The sequence below is a fragment of the Staurois parvus genome, unplaced genomic scaffold, assembly GCF_062004578.1.
Source record: "Staurois parvus isolate SC_StPar_1 unplaced genomic scaffold, SC_StPar_1.0 ptg002102l, whole genome shotgun sequence".
NCBI classification, from domain to species: Eukaryota; Metazoa; Chordata; class Amphibia; order Anura; family Ranidae; genus Staurois; species Staurois parvus.
The window spans coordinates 62,977-70,000 of record NW_028319898.1 but is presented as its reverse complement, the minus strand read 5'-3'; the positions used below and the strand labels follow the sequence as shown (position 1 = coordinate 70,000).

Sequence of the window (7,024 nt, the reverse complement as noted above, 5' to 3'; positions counted from 1 at the left end):
AGATCCTCTCATCAACTCTCTACCAGGTACATGACATTGGGACATTAGAGTGTAAGCCTTGTGTGACTGATATGAATGTCTTATTGTTATCGGTTCTATAAATGTAGGATAATAGTCTGTGATTGTAGTGAGGACATTAGAGTGTAAGCTCTGCTGGTTTGAGTGATTCACCTACAATTACATTTGAGTAGCAGATTTTGAATCTCACTTATTTGATGCTCTTACTCTCTCTTTGTGTTCTCTTCTTGCAGCTGTGGTCATCTGATGGGACCAGAATGTGGACATCTTCTAGATACATGTTCTGCGCACTGTCCATATTTGCGTGCCTTGCTGTCATTTTATACTCCTACCATACCGAATGTAAACATCGGAAGAGTTGTCAGGATCTTCCCATTGCCACAGTGAAGATGAATTTGCAGGAACTTCCCCATTGCCACTGACACCATTACCGCTCTGGATAATCGAACATTTATCATCTCTCCGTATTATGAGCCTAGACTTGGCCAATCAGTCCGGGTCATCACCATCCTCCATGTATCTGTGAAAGAACTCTACTGTATCTTCCATTGTTCCGCCAATCAAAATGTCTTCATTAGGGCAGAAATAGATCTTCACCGTGACAGATTTGGGTTCCCGTATGGAACAGCAGATCTTCTATGTGCAGAACCCTCTGGGTGTGATTACACTTATATGTCTTTTTCTTCAACTGTCTCTATAAATACAAGTCAGAGCCTTCTGTTTGAAGTCAGAAACCGTCCACCACCACCAATCTCTTCCAATTTCACCGTCTGTATTTCTACTTTGTATGGAAACTACAACAATGTTCTCCAGATGGTCCAGAGTATTGAGATGTACAAGATTCTGGGGGCCTCAAGAGTCATTATCTATAACACCAGCTGCTCTCAGGCTGTAGATAAGGTGTTACATCATTATATTGATGAAGGAACTCTAGAGGTGGTGTCATGGCCAATAGAACGCCATCTTCAGACATCAAATAAATGGCAGTATTCCAAAGGACTCACTGCAGAGATTGGATACTTTGGACAAACTGCAACCCTAAATGATTGTCTATACAGGAACATGTACAAAAGTAGGTTTTGTTCTCCTCAATGACATTGATGAAATTGTTCTTCCAGTCAAGGACTGGGACTGGTCATCACTGATGGAGAGTCTCCAGAATAAATACCCAAATACAAGTGTCTTCCGCATTGAGAGTCACGTCTTCCCTACTTCAGCCAATGTCTCTGGATTTGACATGTGGTCCCATGTTCCCGGGGTCAATATTCTCAGTTACCGTTTTCCGACTCTCTAACGGCAGGAATAATTACTATTCCCCCAAAATGATTGTGAACCCCCGAGATATATTTCATACCTCCATTCACACATCTGGGAAGCGCAGAAGAAAGTCGACTGATTTAAGACAAGATACGGCCATTCTCTTCCACTGTAGAGAGAGGCAAAACTTCAAGGCAAAGGACCTCATTCCAGACGATACACTGCGGGGATACAATCTGTCCTTGGTGCCCAATGTAGAGAAGGTGATCCAGAGACTTTTCCCTCAGCAATAGTCCACCTGTATATCCCATAATGTACAATAAAGACCAGAATACGATGCATACATGATTCAAAACTGAACATTTACCAATGAGCTTTTAGGAAATTTTGTTTAGAAGACCATTGTTCTACAATTGCTGATGATCACAGCTATTCACCAAAGTTATGGCCCCTCAGATGCTGCCGCTGCTCTCCTCAGCCTCTCCCCCTGATACATGATCCCCCGACTCCCTGACACTCCCCATTTCATGTTTACTGATCCATTCCTTTCCTGAATTTCCACAGTGCATGATCGGTACCGCTCACCCCTGTGTTCATTCATAACTGAAGCATATCAAACTATGTTTAATATGCTTCAGTTTGTCCATGTGAAGAACACTAGAAGCAAAAGAGGCAGTAAGCTGGATCCCAAGTGGGAGCACACACCCTATCAGGTACAGAGGCAGCCCTTTCCTCCGACTCCAGCATAGGACATGGTCTTGGAGGGTCCCAACCAAGAGGTGACTTCACTGCAACCTGATAAGACCCTGTTTGCTAAGTGGCAGTTGCTCTGCCAAGCCTGTTGGAGACAGAGAAGGACTAGATTCTGCAGACATTTCACCAGTGCTCCATGAGTGGTACCACTGCTTTATACTCCTTGCAGGCCCTGTAGGAGAAGATCCTAAAACACTGCTGATGGACAGTTCAGAAGCTTCTACAGGCCCTGCTAACTCTTGGGATGGTTCCAAGGAACCAGTCTTGAGGCCTGGTTGGGGGTGTGGTGTGGTGGGCACTGTTGTTCCCCAACCACCCTGAGTACAGGCCTCACAAACCAAAGATGATTACTCAGTAAGTGACCCCACAAAGGACAGTGTGGTTCACCATTACATGTGGTCTAACCGTGGTCATCTGCCTGCAAAGTACTCTGATTATGTTCTTTGAGATAGTGTTGCCTCTACCTTAACTATGTTCATTGCAGTTTCCATGTTGTTCATGCTGTGCAGTGATGCCGAGGACAACATCTGCCAAAGAAGGGGGGAAGTGTAGGAAGGTGCAGTCTCTTTTGTCCACAGCAGCTGGCGCTTGTCTGCAGTGGCAATGCAGATGGGGAGGAAGTCGAAGGGAGCCTAGTTCCTCTAAGGTTTCCTTGGTCAATGAAAGCAGCTATCTGATTGGATACTGGCACCCCATGTGACTTTGGTGGCCATCTTGGGTCAGGCAGAGTCTATTGGAGACCCTTGCTTCTGGGTTCGGTGGCAGTGTAGGGACAGGATATCCATCTGGGACAGTGCCCAGTGTCAGGGAAAGGTTCTGGAGGTTTAGGGAAAGTGCAGGGACACACCATCCTTCCTTGAAGCCTCCTCATTTAGGTATGGACTGACCAAGCCACATTCTGCCCCTCGAGACAGACGCTGTCGGCTCCTCAGAGACTTCAATCTACTGTCTCCTGATATTGCAACTTGTGAGTGTTCCCGGTCAGGACGTCTTCCCACCCTCTTTGCTTTGTACTGTTGGACGTCTCCTACAATATATTCCTGATACTGCACTGGGACTCCATGTGTGTTTGCACCTACCCATAATGAACAGGAAGCCTCTGTACAGAACACATCATGTTCATTCATTCAGTGCAGAGAAGGGGATACACCCTGATAGTTCACCAAAGCCCCCCAACAGGACTGTTGAATAAATAAATAAAAATGTAAACAAAAAATATTAATTGCTGGTTTAGACGGATGTTGGGGCCCATACAGCATGAATGAGCAGTTTGTTTACATGGCTGGAGCCGCCTAGAGCTGCCTGGAGCTGCATCCAGCCTATATTGCTCTTATGTGATGCAGCAGCTCTACGGACTACTGCATGTCCTACTCTGACAGATGGGAGTGAGGGGCCCTGAAAGCATACTGTCTGCATTTGGGACTTTGCACTACAACTTGCAAGCCTGTCAAAACCCACACATCTGTCAAATTCTGGGTGTATCACTAGAGGGGTCACCGGCAGGAGGAAGGAGGTCCTGATTCCTCTATATAGATCCTATCACTAGAGGGGTCACCGGCGGGAGGAAGGAGGTCCCGATTCCTCTATATAGATCCTATCACTAGAGGGGTCACCGGCAGGAGGAAGGAGGTCCTGATTCCTCTATATAGAGCTTTATATCACTAGAGGGGTCACCGGCAGGAGGAAGGAGGTCCTGATTCCTCTATATAGATCCTATCACTAGAGGGGTCACCGGCAGGAGGAAGGAGGTCCCGATTCCTCTATATAGATCTTTCTATCACTAGAGGGGTCACCGGCAGGAGGAAGGAGGTCCTGATTCCTCTATATAGATCTATCACTAGAGGGGTCACCGGCAGGGGGAAGGAGGTCCTGATTCCTCTGTATAGATCCTATCACTAGAGGGGTCACCGGCAGGAGGAAGGAGGTCCTGATTCCTCTATATAAATCCTATCACTAGAGGGGTCACCGGCAGGAGGAAGGAGGTCCCGATTCCTCTATATAGATCCTATCACTAGAGGGGTCACCGGCAGGAGGAAGGAGGTCCCGATTCCTCTATATAGATCTATCACTAGAGGGGTCCCCGGCAGGAGGAAGGAGGTCCTGATTCCTCTATATAGATCTATCACTAGCGGGGTCACCGGCAGGAGGAAGGAGGTCCTGATTCCTCTATATAGATCCTTATATCACTAGAGAGGTCACCGGCAGGAGGAAGGAGGTCCTGATTCCTCTATATAGATCCTATCACTAGAGGGGTCACTGGCAGGAGGAAGGAGGTCCCGATTCCTCTATATAGATCTATCACTAGAGAGGTCACCGGCAGGAGGAAGGAGGTCCTGATTCCTCTATATAGATCCTATCACTAGAGGGGTCACCGGCAGGAGGAAGGAGGTCCTGATTCCTCTATATAGATCTATCACTAGAGGGGTCACCGGGAGGAGGAAGGAGGTCCCGATTCCTCTATATAGATCCTATCACTAGAGGGGTCACCGGCAGGAGGAAGGAGGTCCCGATTCCTCTATATAGATCTATCACTAGAGGTGTCACCGGCAGGAGGAAGGAGGTCCCGATTCCTCTATATAGATCCTATCACTAGAGGGGTCACCGGCAGGAGGAAGGAGGTCCTGATTCCTCTATATAGATCCTATCACTAGAGGGGTCACCGGCAGGAGGAAGGAGGTCCCGATTCCTCTATATAGATCTTTCTATCACTAGAGGGGTCACCGGCAGGAGGAAGGAGGTCCTGATTCCTCTATATAGATCTATCACTAGAGGGGTCACCGGCAGGGGGAAGGAGGTCCTGATTCCTCTGTATAGATCCTATCACTAGAGGGGTCACCGGCAGGAGGAAGGAGGTCCTGATTCCTCTATATAAATCCTATCACTAGAGGGGTCACCGGCAGGAGGAAGGAGGTCCCGATTCCTCTATATAGATCCTATCACTAGAGGGGTCACCGGCAGGAGGAAGGAGGTCCCGATTCCTCTATATAGATCTATCACTAGAGGGGTCCCCGGCAGGAGGAAGGAGGTCCTGATTCCTCTATATAGATCTATCACTAGCGGGGTCACCGGCAGGAGGAAGGAGGTCCTGATTCCTCTATATAGATCCTTATATCACTAGAGAGGTCACCGGCAGGAGGAAGGAGGTCCTGATTCCTCTATATAGATCCTATCACTAGAGGGGTCACTGGCAGGAGGAAGGAGGTCCCGATTCCTCTATATAGATCTATCACTAGAGAGGTCACCGGCAGGAGGAAGGAGGTCCTGATTCCTCTATATAGATCCTATCACTAGAGGGGTCACCGGCAGGAGGAAGGAGGTCCCGATTCCTCTATATAGATCCTATCACTAGAGGGGTCACCGGCAGGAGGAAGGAGGTCCCGATTCCTCTATATAGATCTATCACTAGAGATGTCACCGGCAGGAGGAAGGAGGTCCCAATTCCTCTATATAGATCCTATCACTAGAGGGGTCACCGGCAGGAGGAAGGAGGTCCTGATTCCTCTATATAGATCCTATCACTAGAGGGGTCACCGGCAGGAGGAAGGAGGTCCCGATTCCTCTATATAGATCCTATCACTAGAGGGGTCACCGGCAGGAGGAAGGAGGTCCCGATTCCTCTATATAGATCTATCACTAGAGGGGTCACCGGCAGGAGGAAGGAGGTCCTGAGTCCTCTATATAGATCTATATATCACTAGAGGGGTCACCGGCAGGAGGAAGGAGGTCCTGATTCCTCTATATAGATCCTATCACTAGAGGGGTCACCGGCAGGAGGAAGGAGACAAACACAGAGCAACATAACCATTGCAATTAGCACCATTTTATTTTCCAGGGTCTCTGCTTTCACAAAGTATTTATGTTTTGAGGAGTTTACAGTCATTTCTAGCAGGAAATACAGATTGTAACGTGTGCAATACATGAAAATGGTGGACAAGTTACAAAATACACGGAGCTGATCACAGGCTTGGAGATTTAATTCCAGACCTTTAACTCCTTTGGAAGCCAAACAAGTTGCTTTCAGTAAATGTCCAATAAAGGTTTCTAGTGAGTATTGGAAGTGAAGCAGTTGCCCCGTCTTTGGTCTTTTGGTCTCATCAGAGCTGCTCCATATTGATATCTAAATAGTAGAAGACTGGGACAGACAAACGTCTTATTACTCACAGGGACCTACCTTGCTCTATAAATATGTAGCCAGGTCCTGGAATGGGGAGACATGAAGAAGGAGACCTTGTCCTCTTTGCTGTCAGTTTTATTCTCACTTTCTACTGTTATGCTGAGCGTTGTGTTGCACTATCCCCTCCAGTCAGCAGGGGGGAGCTATAGCCAGAAAAGCCTATAGACTGCTATTCAGAATGCTGAGGGTCATGGGAATTGAAGTGCAGAACTTTAACCATAGAATGGGACATACAGACCTTGACCGTACAGGTGGGCAGAGGGGAGTGCTGGAAAAGCTTCTACTGGACTGATCTAAACGTTTTCTTCTTCATGGCTCTGGTGGAGTCCATGTGAGCACGTCTGCTGGAGTCCAGACTGATGGGGACTGGAGCTTGAGACCTGAGTATGGTGACACCAGGAGCAGCGTTGGACCATAGTGACCTCATCAATGCCACTGCTGTTGCAGGGGAACCAGAGTGTCCTCCCACCCTTCTCTCCTTGACTGCTGATCGAAGGAGTCACCTGTACTGAGGCAAAGGGGCCCCTTTCTACAGTCCACAGCTGTGTCATAGAGACTGGTGAAAGGGCTCACTGCCCATTATTCGCAGACTGTAAACAGAGACTGCTTTACTGGAAGTACATAGCATGTATACTGCATCTATAATGTAACAATACTGCACTGGTTTGTCAATGTTGTTAAATGCACCAACGCATTCATAAAGGCCCCAACTATAGCCGCCAGAACACAGTAATGGACTACCCCTATAATGCCATTCCACAACCCCCCCCTTCTTTCCTACCACTCCTATAAAGGGTACCACCATCCAATTAGCCCAGGCAT

The 7,024-nt window shown here is 47.7% G+C and overlaps 1 pseudogene; it reads left to right on the top strand.

The window, feature by feature from the left end:
• Positions 1 to 275: 275 nt before the first annotated feature.
• Positions 276 to 1,616, top strand: LOC149432807 (beta-1,4-galactosyltransferase galt-1-like; annotated as a pseudogene).
• Positions 1,617 to 7,024: the final 5,408 nt, after the last annotated feature.